The following is a 15,122-nucleotide window of genomic DNA, read 5'->3' as shown; positions in this document are numbered from 1 at the left end:
CCTATGGGCTCTGTCCTGTCACACTCCACCCATAGGATGAGCTTAATATGTAGGTTTGAAAAAATTAATGAATGAGAGGCTGTGGCAGTAATTCTGAGTACGTGACACTAGTGGCCCTGCTTTATCACTTTACAAAGGAAAAAAACAAGAAAAGAACAAAATATAATAATGGTTCCAAGGGAGCTCGTCTCTTTAAGAAACTTCTTAAAGCATTGCATAGCTCTAATATTTTCCACTACAAGATTTAGAAGCAGCTCTGCTGTCCTAATTGCTGTCCTATTGAGTGATGGCCACTAAATATATTTCATTTTGTGCCCCATCAATAAAATGTTTGTCCACCTCACATATGTGTATTTATTCATAACTTATGTGGCTATATCACTCTATTAATATAGTATAAATATTATAATACATATAAAATGTAAATTGAAGATAATGAAATGAAGATAAAATAAATAATATTTTTATATATTGTCTTGCCCCATATTACTGTTAGCTATTATTCTGAGGCTAAATATAAATATATATTTTGGGTTGAGGATTATTTTTCATAATAATAGATGTAAATTCACATTTCAAGTAGTCTTCTTATAAACTTTGTGAACCTTAGCCAATGTTTTTCTGTTAAATTTATTTTTATGCTCCCAATTTACACCTTAGAATGCAGCTGACAACTTACACTAAGAATAGAACACATATTAACACTTACTTTTTGTTGTTAGGTTGTACATTATTAGCATCATTCTAAATCCTCAGTTTTGTAAAGACATTTTTCCAATCTTTTTATATCATTTTATAATGCTTAGTTTAAATAAAAATAGATAACATTATTTATGAATTCACTTAATTGGGTCCACATACAAAGACAATAAATCATAGTAAGCTGAAACGGGATGAAAAATGAGACTGCCAGCGTCTACCATGTACTCTTTCCTCAAGACACTTCATGACAAGTGACTGACATATGCCTGAGTAAATGACCAATGTCAATCCATATATAAATCTTAGTAAAGATTAATTTATATCTCATTTATATAGAGTGAAATATGAATGGAATAATAATATTTTCTTCTGGAACCTCAATAGGTCACTTTGCAGACTCACTGGGATTCATGTAGCCTCCTTCAGAAAACAAAAGGCGGCCCACAAGCCACATAAGAAAAAGAGAAGCCTCAAGGACAGTGGGTTTGAATTTGCCATCCAGACCTACATATAATAACGTGTATCTTTGTTTTTCTGCAAGTGAACTTGATTATTAACTCAGCTTCCCATCTTTAACTAATAAAAATATTTTACATAGTCATTTTTTTCTGGAAACTTGGTGAAATTTGTGATTATTGAGGCATTTTAGGCTTTCACTAAGTCAATTCAAGGATTCCCACTCCCTCCTCTCTGAGCTTTCGTCTAAGATCTGAAGGCAGAGGATGAGATGAAAGGGCCGGGGGCCAGAGAGGAGCTGGTTGTTGTGGTATCACAACATCTAGTCTTCAGTCATCTTCTTGGGGCATGGCACTCACCCACCGGGCATCACATGCCGTTATTTCCTGTCCCACACGAGAGGAAGCGTGGTGTCAAGAAAGATTACAGAACATTTGGCTGGAGCAACGTACTGAATTGTGATTCCATTTAGCGCATTGATGAAGCTAAGGGGAAAACTGGTTTAGGAGTAAATCAGCACTTATCTTTTCGAAATGATGAGTTTTTAGATGTCTATTGTGAGTTCAAGGCAAACATCAAGTAGACTTTTGAACATGGCAGTCTAGAGCTCAGAAGAGAGATTTATGGTTAAGATATACATTTAGGAGCCACCAGAAACATATAATTGATCTTTAAATCATGGGACTGAATTAGATCATCTAACTTTTGAACTCCAAGGAGTGAATGTGGAAGCACAGATAAGTAATTCACTAATAAATCAGCAGAAGTCCCAGACATGGAAGCTGAGAAGAGGCCAGTGAAATGGGAGGAAAACAAGGACAGTTTCACATAGAAGAAGCCAGGGAAGAAGCACTTTAAGGAGGATTAACTGATTCATTTTGTCAAATGTGGATGAGGCATCTGGAGAGAAAAAGACAGAGTTTATCTTCAGATTGGGTAAAATGGAGGTCACTGATGCCTTTGAAAGAAGAGATTTCTGCAGACTGAATGACAGTGGGTTTAAGAGAAACTAGGAGAGAAGTTGGATGCAATGAGTACAGAGAAGTCCAAAACATCTGTCATAAAGAAGAACCCACATATTGGGGAAGTGGTTGGAAGGTTGTGTGGAGTTATGGGAACTGCTATTTGTTTCGTTTTTAACATGAGTGATATTACAGCATGTTAGTGTGCTAATGAGAATTAGCACATGAGAATTGTGCAGTAGGTAGGGAATGATTGTAGGGACAAAGCACTTAGGTGAGCAAGAGAACACAGGATCCAGGACTTAATTTATGATATATAAATGGAAGTATAGCAATAAATCCTGGAGCATAAAGCAAGTATTGATAGAAGTAATGAACTGAGGGGAAAATGGTTGTTAGATAAGAGGGTAGTATATGAGGGTTTTGCTGGTGATGGACTGTGAATTCCTGAATTAATTTAATTAAGTAGAATTAACTAACATCAGTTTTATGATACCTTCTAGACTAGAGCATCTAAAGAAAAACTTAACTCTACATATATTTATATGAATATATGTATATAAGGATATATGTATATAAATTTATTATACATTTGAATTTCCATACAAAGATTTAAACCCACTAAAAGATGGCTAATGTGAATTTTTAATGATGAGTTTGTTATATATGCCAGATAACAGAGAATCAAAGTAACAGCAGGTTTGGTACAAAAACACAGAAAAAGTCAGAGTAATCTCAAGCAATTCAGGAGAACAGGAAAAACTCCACAGTCTCTGCTTTCCTCTTCAGCATAAACCTAGCCTTTCAACCTTTCCCTATTCTCTCAATTTTCTGCTGTCTCCTGACTTCATTTTTCTCTCTTCACGGTCCTTGCCCTAGAGTAACTCATTCCAGTGTTCCTTCTCCCAACACCTTAGATTCTTTCATGACATCCAGTGTAGACCAAGTTTCTTTTCTCTTTGTCCTGCCTGTCACACTAGTGTATCCCAGAGTCAGTCAAAGCAGAGACCTACATACTATGAAATATATGTTCTATCTCCCTACCTTGAAAAATACACCTTCACAATCTATCATGAGACTGAAAATTAGGAAAATATTGAAGGCAAAATAATTATTACTGTGTATGTCTGATTGCACTGTTAATGAACTATCAATGTATGGATAAATTATAATAATAAGCATAATCCATGAATTATTATATAATTTTCCACAAAATATATTTTCTTGCCTGAATTTAAGCAAAATAATTATGTAGTAATAATAAAAAATTTTCACCTGTTTTGTGTCCTGTTGGCAGCTATGATGCTAAAAGATTAAAAGACAACATGTAATTATATTCATCATGTGCAAAGCTTCAATGTAGTTTCATTTAAAAAGTAAATTAAAATTAATGTAAATATTCCAAAATTAAAATTATTTCTGTTTTCAAAGCATTTTCCCCTGAAATATCCAACATTAAATATAAAATTTATAAAGCAAATACAAATTAAAAATTGAGTGTTAAACATATTAAAGTTAATAAATATTAAACATCTTATTTAATTTTTAAAATTTATGTAAATTTTGTCAATAAAATTAGAACTACTCAGAATCCTAGCATTGAATCTTCATCTAGTTTGAATTGGTAACACAATTCATGTTACATCTAAAAGTAATATGAATTGCTTAACATTATAAAATCTTCCTCAACCATCATGAGCAACTGTTGTGAATGCTGGTTATGCTGGAACCATAAGCTATAACATGAAAAAAAGCCAGAAACAGTGTCTGGTATTATGGGAAATGGTATTTTACAATGCGAGAGTCTATTGCACTCTAACTGCTGTGAGAAAGAATTTGACAAATTAATCTGTCTTTTATCTTAGCTAAAGGATTCTCCTGCTCAATATTCCCTGCACTCTAAGCACTGTTTGTTTCTGTCAGTGGCAATGGAACAGCACACAAACATTCATGGCAGTTAATCATTGTTGCCTTTCAAGAACATAAGCTACAGGGAATGATATATACGGAGAAGTGATTCCCTGGGGCCTGCATGGTATTAGTCACAAGAATGATAATTAGAGTTACAAGTCATGCTACTCCATTTAGGGATCCATCAGATCTCTAGAAATAGAGATGCACTTCTTTTTCTTAGCTAATGTAGAAATGTTCACATATACACAGATGTAGAGAGAATACTAGTCACCAGTTAGTTTCCAGTGTTATCATCATGATCATATGTACTTTAATAAATGTGTGCAGTATCATGAAATATTTTTTTAATTCAGGGAAATAAGGGGTTTGCTTATTTTTGCTGCTTTGCTGCTTTGATCAGTGCATGTATCAAACTGAATTCAATTGAATTCTGCTGGGTTCAGATGGGGCTGACCCTCTCTCTTCCTTGCCACAGCAGGGAACACAAGAGTCAGTCATTGCCAATCCAAGTACCTTCTTTCTACCACTAAAGGGTTCAATACAGGAGCATGTGTCAAGTCAGACTGACCAAAGTATTCCAGGAATTATTTGCTGGAACTGTTGGGGAGCAACAGTTTTTCCCCTGTGGGGTGTCTACGCTGGGAGTTAGGAGTCTGGGGGTTATAACGGCCATCCTGTCAGTCACATGTCTAGTCCAGGTGTGAAAATCAAGCCAGGCAGAGACAAGGAAAACCAAAGTGACAGAGCTTGAGCTCCAGACACAGCCACAAACAAACCAAACAGACACAGAGGGCTGAGAAATGTAGTCAGAGACCAACAGCATGATTGCAGGTCCTGGACCCTTTTTTTAGAGGTTGTACCTCTGGATTTAAAGTTACATGAGCCAATAAATTCTTTTTGCTTAAATTCAGATTGTCTGCATCTTTCAATCAAAGAGCACTGATAAATACTTTAATCTATAATAACTTGATGAAGATAATTAAATGCAGATTCACATAATATATACTATCTAGACATGCAGGCAGGGGGTAGAGGAAGGTGAAGCAGGAACGTGCGCTCTGCCCTTAGTGTTGATACGAATGACGCAAATTGCGACATCATAAAAGTGTGCGTTGCAGACCTCCTCCCAGCTAGTAGTATTGAGTGATCTGTGAAGCAAATGTTAATTTGTTTATTGCCTTCAAATAATAGCAGATATTTAAGAGTTGGATCAGAGGTTCGACAACAGTGAAAGTATGCGCAGCATGAATGACATCGCACGGTGTGAAGAAGTCACCATTTCAGCACCCCCATCTCTGCCTCTGCACCTTCCTATGGGTTAGACTTCCAAGAACTCAAAATCCTGGGCTATGGGACATGGTGCAGTATTCCAATTATTTTATTTTGACAGATGGGGTTTTTTTAAATTGCAATAAGAAAACTGAGACAATTAATAATCCATGAAAAATAAAAGAAAAATGGAATACTTGGGAAATTTCTCAATCTCTGTGAGCATTCACACATACACGAGAAAGAGCAAAGTGAGTTAAAATAGAGCTTTTTCTCCTTTTTTTCAAATGTACTTTACTACAAGCAGCAAATTTAGAAGAATAAATCATTAAAAGTTAAAATCCTGATAATCAGTTGGTTAAAAGACCATGTAATTCCAACAATAAAGTTGAATTAGTTTATTACCAAAGAGCCAGAGGAAAATACTAATTTGATTAAATTAAAGTGTTTTGTGATGCTATATTGGAAATCAAGATTTAAGTCTTTTCACGGCTTTAAAGGAATTAAGAGCGCCCAGCCAGCGTGGTTCAGTGGTTGGGCATCGACCTATGATCCAGAAGATCGAGGTTCGATTCCCGGTCAGGGCACATGCCCGGGTTGCGGGCTCCATCCCCAGTCAGGGGCCTGCAGGAGGCAGCCGATCAATGACTCTCTTGTCATCGATGTTTCTATCTCTCTCTCTCTCCCTCCTTGTCTCTGAAATCAGTAAAGATATATTAAATTAATTAATTAATTAATTAAGAACTACCACAGGAAAAGGTGGTACATATGAGAGCATTATGGTAGCCAGCTTTTCATAAGTATGCAGTCATTCTTATCAAGTATTTAAAAAGCTTACAAGTATGAAAGTATTTTCTTGGTTAAAAAATATGTTTTATGCCTCATATCTCTGTATTTCTTGGAGATTAGGTACTCTAACCATAAGTAGTATAGATTTATTGTAAACATTAAATAAACTAGAAGATTTTCCAAAAATTTTATATTTAAAAACAATGTGGTTAAATCATATAGTTATTTGACTAGTGAAAATGTCAGTATTTTTGCAAATAAAATACGTTTATTGAATTTAAGCATTAATTTGCAAGTTGTGCCTTTAAAACTATACAGTTAGGAGTTTTAGAGACCTGTGGCATTTCCAAAACTTTTTTAAAACAATTATTATAGCTCTGAAAATTACACCTGAAATAAATTTCTTAATTTCTATAAATAGAATCTCATGTTTAAATTTTCAAAATAAGATGCAGAATTTATTATACAATAGTGATAAAACATACCCTTTAGCAAACATTGATGTTAACAGCCTTTGCTAAAGGGACAATCTAGGAACATTGAATTTATTGCGGTTCCCAAACTGGGACTGTTAGATCCATTTTCCAGTGTTATTAAAAACTATTGAAAGCATGTTAAGGACAACTTAATATTTCATCGATACATTATCCAAATTGCTTATTAAAATATGTGTCACTGTACATTTTCACCAGCAGGAAAGCAACAATAATTTATTAAGATTAAATTATTAATATATGCTAGGCACTGTGCTAAGCACATTAGAGTAATCTTATTTAAATCATCATTAATCAGCCTAGGGGTAAGTGCTATGGTAATATCCCAGTTTACAGTGAGAAAGTGGAGACTTGCCCCAGGCTTGCAGTCTGTGAGAGGTAACAACAGAAATTCCCATCAGCTCTGACTATTGCAGAGCTCATGCTCTTAACCAACACACATGTTGCTTTATCTGGGCTAATGCAACAGTCAAAAATTAAATGTGTATTTATTCACATTCTCTTACTATTTTCTTCAAACATTTGTTTTTCCTTCTTTGTGAAGTATTTTCTGGTATTGTCCCTTATTTATATATTTATTTACTTACTTATCTTTATTGTTGAAAGTATTACAGATGTCTCCTTTTTTCTCCCATTGACACCCTCTGCCCTGCTCCTGCCCCCTCCCCAGGCTTTCATCACACTATTGTTGGGGGGGATTAACTTTTTATTTTTTAATCTGAATACTAATGCTTTTCTTATTATTTGTCTAAGTAATTGTAAATATTTCCCCAATTTTTATCTTTCCTTTGTTTTTATATAAGAAATTATTTCTTAAATAGTAAAACCTACAGAATTTTTTCGGAATAAAGTTATTAGAAGAGCATCTTGGCCAATCCCTCATGTAATATTTTATGACAATCAAGGTCACACACTCAGCTAATTGCTAATCTCTGAGTATAACTTGGAAGGCAGCAGCTAAGGAATATACTGTATTAACATTGCAATAAAAGTTTGGGATTTTCAAAATTATTTGTTTTATTATAATCTTTATTCTTGAATTAGATTATGCTTTACTCTTTTGTAAGATTTATTAGAATTAAAACTTGTGGCTGCCCGGCCGGGCGTGGCTCAGCGGTTGAGCGTTGACCTAGGATCCAGGTGATCGGGGTTCGATTCCCGGTCAGGGCACATGCCCAGGTGGTGGGTTCGATCAATGACTCATCACTGATGTTTCTGTCTCTCTCTCTCTCTCCTTTCCTCTCTCTGAAATCAATATAGATATGTTTAAAAAAATAAAAAATAAAACTTGTGGCTAATTGGCTCAATTAAAACATAAAGACTTAGGAAATGTATACATACATACATAAACTATGCCTAAGTGATTAAAATATGTGAGATATGATATGTATACCTGGCTTTTTATTCACTGTTACCTAGATCCACTAAAATAAATAAATACAACCAGAATGAAAATCCACCATATATTTCTTGGCTTTCTCTGCCCCATTCCTAGTTTGGAAAAAATCTTGGCCTTAATTCAGATTGGTGACCAAAGGCTGAGTATTACATTTGCTTTGCTACTAGTCCTGCTGTGAACTTCTTAGATTTTACTTGTTCTATGCTAGATGAAAGTAAGGAGTAAATGATTGACAAAATGAATTCCAAGGAGGAAATTCAAAATATATTTCCAAAAACCAAATAAATTTTTTTGTTTTGCATCATGCTTTTCTAATTTGTTGTCTATAAACATAAATATTTATGATCTAAGATTCATTCTATCCCACAAGATAGAATATGGTTTTCCCTTATAGAAGACCTGTGTTAATGTGAAGGAAAAATAAGGTGATATAATCAAAGTATGTTTCCAAATAACAGTACAAGTTCTTACACTCTTAACTCCTTTTTTTTTTTTTTTAGGAAAAAGAGATGGTGTGAGGAAAATAATGGAGTTTTCATCTCATTGCTTCACTACTCATTATGAAAAATAATCTCTAAATCCCGGTGCCTCCTGCCCCCTCCCTCACTAAATACACACACACACACACACACACACACACACACACAGACCAAGAATTTAGCCCAAGATATACAATAGATATAGGTTCATTTATAAACATGTAATATTAACATTTTCTGGAAAATACAGTAAACTGTAGGAAAGACAAATTCAAATTGGAGCAGTCAAGCATTTTTTAATGCTCTTTGTTCTTTAAAATCCCTTTAAATGGAAAACAGTGAAAACAGAATCCAGAGGAGCTGCAAGAAAATGGAAGATTAAAAAATTCCTTTGTAATGTAAAATTTTGCCTCTACACTACATGACCCCAAGTGTACTGAGCTCTTTACGTGGAAAAATGTTTTTCAGCAGCATACCTGTCACACTGTAAAGATGGTCTCCCATTGCCAAATGGACTTTGAGCTGCTTCCTAATTTACTTTTCCACAGTTTGTTACTCAATGTTACACATACTAATGTGCCATCCTAGACTAATCTGACTTTCCAAAAATTTCACCATGCCTGCTTCAAGCTTACTATTCCTCTCCCATTACCCTTCAAAACTGTTGAAATCAAACACTTCTACTGTTAGGAAAAAAGCGTGATATGGAAAATATGGTGCTCACAACTGTCATGTCTGAAATGTGTTTGTTTTGCAGTTGATAATGGCAGAGCCAACAGACTCTGAATATGGTGTGTTCCTCAACAATTATTCAGTAGAGAGACAACCAATCCTAGTCAAGTTTCCTAGGCAACCATTTGGTGAAAAATCTGTAGTTATATTTTTCTCTCTTTCTGTTTTTCTAGCTGGCAGATGTGTTCCCCTTATTTTCTAATATCCATTCCTCCTCACATTTCTCTTTCTACATTGTCCTTAGCATTTCCTCTCCTTTTGCTTTTCTCTCTTAGCCTCTTTGTTAGAGTGGGCGGTTAGTCAGACATTCTCAGAGTGGGAACAATAGGCCAGGTACAGAAGTTCACCAGGGTGGAAGGCCCCAGGTGCCTAGCAGCAAGCAAAACTGGGAAAACAAGTATTATAAGGTAGGGCCTCCCCCCACAGGGTGACCTTTCCTCCCCTAGCAGGTCGCTGCTCATTCAGTTCAAACCCCTTGACCTTTCATACTGCTGGTCATGCAGTTTAGACCCTCCCCTGACCTTCCACCCCTGGCATGTTGCTAGTCATGCGGTTGAGGAGGAACAAGGGGGCCAGAGAACAGCATCATATGACTCCCGTGCGACCTCTTGCACAACCACTCCCTTAAGCATTAAACCCTCAGGACAATGCACTTCTAGCCCGAATCAAATAATCTTAAGAACAAAGCCTTGGGTCTGTTAATCACAGAGAGAGTTTGGGTCAAACTAGAGATATCATCTAGGCCATAGTTGTGTCTCAGCTCCAACCCCAGAAACACAGAAAAACCAGATGACGCAACACCATGGCTGACATCAGGACCAGCTGCAATGGCTAGTGACCCCCTTACCGTAGTGCCAACCAATCAGTAGAGACCATGACTCTGAAAGGACGCACCTGGAAAGCTGATGAATATTGTATTGTGATCCTTCCCTGAATCCTCCCATAAAGTCCTAGCCTTCAGAAATCCTCAAGACAAGGGCCCAGTGCATGCACTCTCTCCCCTTTCTTGAGCATGCCTGTGCCTTTCCTCCCCTTTGTTCCTACAAGGTACCTTTGCTCACTTTCTCCTAAGCTCCAAGGACTCCCCTTTCACCTGTGTAACCGGATTCCTGAGTCCATGCAGCCCAGCTGGCTCACTTCTTCTACCCCTGTGAGCTTCTAAATAAACTTCCGCTTGTATTTGAGTTCTTGACTCTGAATTTTTTCTTAGCCAAATTCAAGGACCGAGGTCTAGCTCAGCCAGTAATACCTGGTGCTGTTCTCTATTAACATCTTTTCTTCTATTAATTATCTAATTTTTTCCCCTTAGAAAAGAGATCAAAACAAATACTTGCCTTTAAAGTTGGCCTGTCAGTTACCATCTGGTTGCTATTTTGTTCCTCATAAAAAATCAACTGTTGATCCTTTGTGACTCTGGAAATTCTGCTCATTTATACTACCAGAGCATTGTTGTTAAAATGGTTGTTAAAATTCAGCTTATTAAAACGCAGAAGTCTTAGCAATAGAGACAACAGTGACTCAGATTCTACTTTCCATATCCACCTGCTTCTCTGAAGGCTGTAGGCATTTGAAATGTTATTTCTTAAACACCAAAAAAAGAAGAAAAGAAAAAACAAAGACAAAGAGAAAGGGTGAGGAAATTTTATCTAGAGAGAGACTGCTTTTGTTAGCAGATCTCCAACTAGGATCAGTCAGATACGCAAGAAACACATCAAGCGTTCTGGGTGGGAAATGTGTGAATGTTGACCAGTCATTTGTATGGATTGGGGTTCCTCACAGATTCAGACAGTGTTCTCTGCTGTGAAGATCTTTTTGATGGAGTCGGCTAGTTTTTGTTAGGTGCCACCCATTTCCCATTTATTGACTGAGAATAAGTTATGAAATGTTTTCATTTATATAACTTAAAAAAAAAAAAGGTACTTGATAGATTTCATCTCACTACTCAAAAAATTTTTTTCAAGCCTTCCTATTGCCTACAGGGTGACTTCCAGATGTCTTCCCCTGCCTTTCCCAAGTTCTAGAATCTATCCTGAATCTCATTTTCATATCTTCCACTATTTCTCTCGGCACCTTAATGTCAACCATACCAGCCCATTTCTCTCCAAACACTCCTGGGCATTTCTACCTCCTCTAAGACCCTTAGTCCCATCTGAAACACTCCACCAGTCTCACAAATTGTGTTGTGAGGCTGGGCCTGTATTCAGGGATGAAGTAGATGCTCTACAAGAGCACCCAGAAAGGCAGCCACAGGCGGTTTCCCTTCCTCCCTTTTCTGACCATTGTTTCTAGAAGACCTCAAATGTGGTAACTGCGGAGCCACTAAGAATAAGGGCATGATGAGATGAAGAGGAACAGGGAGATTATTTTGAGGGATGAAGTCTTATGGGAGAGAAATGTCCTTATGGTCACTGTCCACTGAGATGGGTGGCTCCTTACCAAGTGTGAGATGGTGTTTCAGGACATTGAGGTGAGTCAGACGAGTCAGTGTGGAGATGCCTATTTCTACATCTTGAAGGAGCAGTGAGGGGAGAGTGAGGAATGCTTTAGGAAAAAACACACTGAATTGAGCTGAGTAAGTGAAAGTTCTATATAACATTACTTGCTGTGCAGATTCTGATCGCATCTCCGATTTAATACTGACAATTTATGGCATCACTTGCTTGTTGAGCGTGCAGTTGTGGAGACTGTACACACCATGCCCAGTCTGTTTCTTCTCAGCTGGAAACTGAAATAAGTAGCACAGGAAACAACTTTAAAACAAACAAAATACAACATGAATTTGTACATATGCTACTATTGCTGGTATTTTTATTCTCTCAAAATATCTCTTAAAGTGATTCCAAAAATCAGAGACTATCAGAATTAGGTCAAATTGAGAGGGCTTTTCAGCAACTTCATTCTACGCATTAGAAAACTGAAGTTCTGAGAAGTAAAAAATGCTTTTTATTTTAAAAGAACCTGTCAATGGGGGAAAAAAGCACACAACACTCTTTCTTCTTCTGGATTTTCTGTCACTACTTGTGACAGAACCATCAGGCCCCTTGGCCTCGTTTCCTGCTAAAAGGGGAAGTCACACATTACCTCCCTGGGCTCCGCCCTTTCCCGGAGCAACCTCCCCCCAGGCTCTCTCCTGACCAGCCATCCAAACGGCCACTGCTGCAGGGAGGCAGGTGTTCTCGTTGGGAGAGGGGACTTCGCTTTGGTAATCACAGTAAAGGGGACAAACATTTGGGGAGGAGCCCCAAAGCCCTTGCGGCTGTGCAGGGGAGCTGAGGATAGGTGGAGGGGGCATCCGTGGAGGGCAGGGTGGTGCTGAGAAGCAGGGAGGCTTCTGTGAAGTTGCCCCAGAGCCTTGTTGCTCAAGTAGCCCTATCTCAGGGTTTAGTGCTCAGTGCACAGGAAATTAGTGTCTCTCGTTCCTCTGTATTTAGTGTCTTATTGTTCGTTTTTGTTGTTCGTTTGTTTAAATCCCAGCCTTGATGAGAAGCACCAAGAGAAGCAGCTCAGACCATGCCACCTGAGAGGGGCACTGAGGCTCGGGGCCAGCCTGGAGGGGGCGGCATCAACGGAAGTAAGAGACCCTCGAGGCAAAGGAGAAAAGGGGGAGGTCAGAGCTACACCTGCTGTGAACCTCCGAATGGACTTTGTTATAGGCTCATCTTTAAGCACACTCTCAACTTCCTAACCCTTCGCTATCTCAACCTTTTCACTGCTCTGTGCCTCAGTTTCCTCGGCTGTAAAATGAGGACATTACCTACCTCTTGGAGTGGTGAGAGCTAAACGAGTTCATACGGGTAAAGCACATATTACAGTATCAGTATCTGGCATCTAAGGGCCACTGTCGAAGCGTTGGCTCTTATTTAGGGAGATGATACAAGTCAGTGGTTAAAAGCACAGATTCTGGATTCAGCCTGCTTTGGTTTGAAACAGCTTTGCCATTTACTAGTGTGACCTCGGGCAGAGGCTTCTGTGGGCCTGTTCTGTTTTGTTTTTCATGTGTAGGGCTATTGTGAGACTAACTAACTAAGATACAGCGCTGGAGGCAGTCTTGGATGCACAGTAAGCATTACCCCTCCCCCCTGGCCCACAGGGCCCATCTCTGAACAGGGGCCTGTCCCGCGGCAGCACTCCACACATATCCCGAAGCTGTGCTCAGAGCCTCTTGCCCCAGCATGTACTTTGCCAAGACTACTTGGCCAGCATCTCCTTTGTGAACTCAACTTTCCCACACAACTAACAGCAGGATTTGTGGGAAAAGATTCCCTATTTCTATTCCTGTCCCTGGAAGACCAGGAATAATCAGTTAACCCCCATTCTGTTTTCACGAGGCCCATCTCTCTCCAAAGTGGCAGAGGAAACTGTTTAGCGATAGAATAAAGCTACACACTCACATACCATTTACTTGGGCTCCAGATGTGGAGGGCTTTTCAAAGTCTCAAAGTCACAATTGAAAAGAGTACTTTTAAATGGAAAACCATCAACGGTCAATTTTAAATCTAAGATTGTAGGAAATTCAGAACTAGTTTTAACTTGATTTTAATAATTTGTGCATGACTATTTTTAAAAGGGAAAGAAATTTAGTCGACCCTGCTATACAGAAAAAAGAACTGTCAAATGGAAGTTAACATTCTACCTTTGCGTTCTTATGAAATGTATTTTAAAAATTCATTAGAGCACTCTCTTTTATTACCTAAGAACAGAAGGCATCCTAAATAATAAATAGCCAAAGATTAGCACACTTTCGCTTTCTAGTAAATTCCTTTCCTACTACCTCTCAGAAAAATTGTGCTTGAATACTATAGTTTGTGTTTGTTTTGCTTTTACAATACCCCTGGTCAACACACCCAGCAGAACTGGTAAAATGAAATAAAACATATTGGAAACCTTAGGAAACCTGATTAAATTTGACTTTTGTGAAGTCAGTAAGTGTCATGACAGCACCACCTAGTGTCAATTTTGAGTAAATCTGGCAAATGAAAACTAAAGAGGAAACAATTTACCCAAAGGCATAAGGTCAAGTTAGGTTCAATTGAGGTCAAAATCCTGGAACAAAATCTACATTTATTGACTGACAGCCCCCCCCTGGATTTTTTCTGTTGTTCTCAACAATGTCAAATAAAGGAAATATTTAAAAAGAAAGTTCCATTCTACTAATAGAAATTCAACTTAGGTGAACATTTTTATGATAAAACAGAATTTGAACGTCTGATATACCTAAATGACTGTGAGAGCCTTCACAGAGCTGCCAATTTCATACACTGTAAAGTGGGGCAAGACTTTTTTCTAATTTCTTGCTTTGAGAAGAACAGGCAATCCCCACCTAGTCCTTCGGTACTTCTCTGCTAATCGGTACCGCCAAACATTATTCAACCTCTGTAATATGTCTGCATGGAACAAAAGATCCCATCCCGTCTGCCTATGTGGCCCTCCTTTTAAGATATTTACAGTTAGTTCATGCCAGATTCGTTTTGTGTCTCCCACAGAATGTCTGTGCGCCCTTTTGACAACCACGGACAGGCCCGAGACCGATGTGCCACGAGTCCTGCTTGAGCGTGGTGTCTCTCTTCTTCCCAGCTCAGCGTTTGTCCCCTTGCCACACTTCTGCACACGGCCTCCCACCCAGAAGGTCCACAGCTCCCACCACTTCTCCATTCCTTCAGGGTCTGGCAAGTTATTGGCAAACTGGGCTCACCATAGAAAATCTTTTCTGGAATAAGGTAAAAATATGAGTGAGTGAAAGTGAATAAATGAAAAAATACCAAACAAATAAATGAAATTGCTGTGCTAAGGTGTCAATGCCTTGTGATGGCGTATCTGCTATCCTGCCTATATAAAACTTTGCAGTTTTCCTAGGAATCCTGAGTGGAATCCAGGCAAATTTAACAAGTGAAGTGAGCCAGTCAGAGAAAGACAAGTACCATATGAT

At 38.1% G+C, this 15,122-nt stretch overlaps 1 long non-coding RNA gene across 1 annotated transcript; it reads left to right on the top strand.

Annotated features, from left to right (window-relative positions):
• The first annotated feature begins 12,325 nt into the window (after positions 1 to 12,325).
• Positions 12,326 to 14,875, top strand: LOC308558230. The gene is made up of 3 exons (XR_013998971.1): positions 12,326 to 12,398; positions 12,671 to 12,767; positions 14,680 to 14,875. It is a non-coding gene; the product is annotated as an uncharacterized lncRNA (long non-coding RNA).
• The last annotated feature ends 247 nt before the right edge of the window (positions 14,876 to 15,122 follow it).

Source organism: Miniopterus schreibersii, assembly GCF_964146895.1.
Source record: "Miniopterus schreibersii genome assembly, chromosome: 6".
In the NCBI taxonomy this organism is placed as follows: Eukaryota; Metazoa; Chordata; class Mammalia; order Chiroptera; family Miniopteridae; genus Miniopterus; species Miniopterus schreibersii.
The sequence above is the reverse complement of the archived record's forward strand: the minus strand, read 5'-3'. Positions and strand labels throughout refer to the sequence as shown.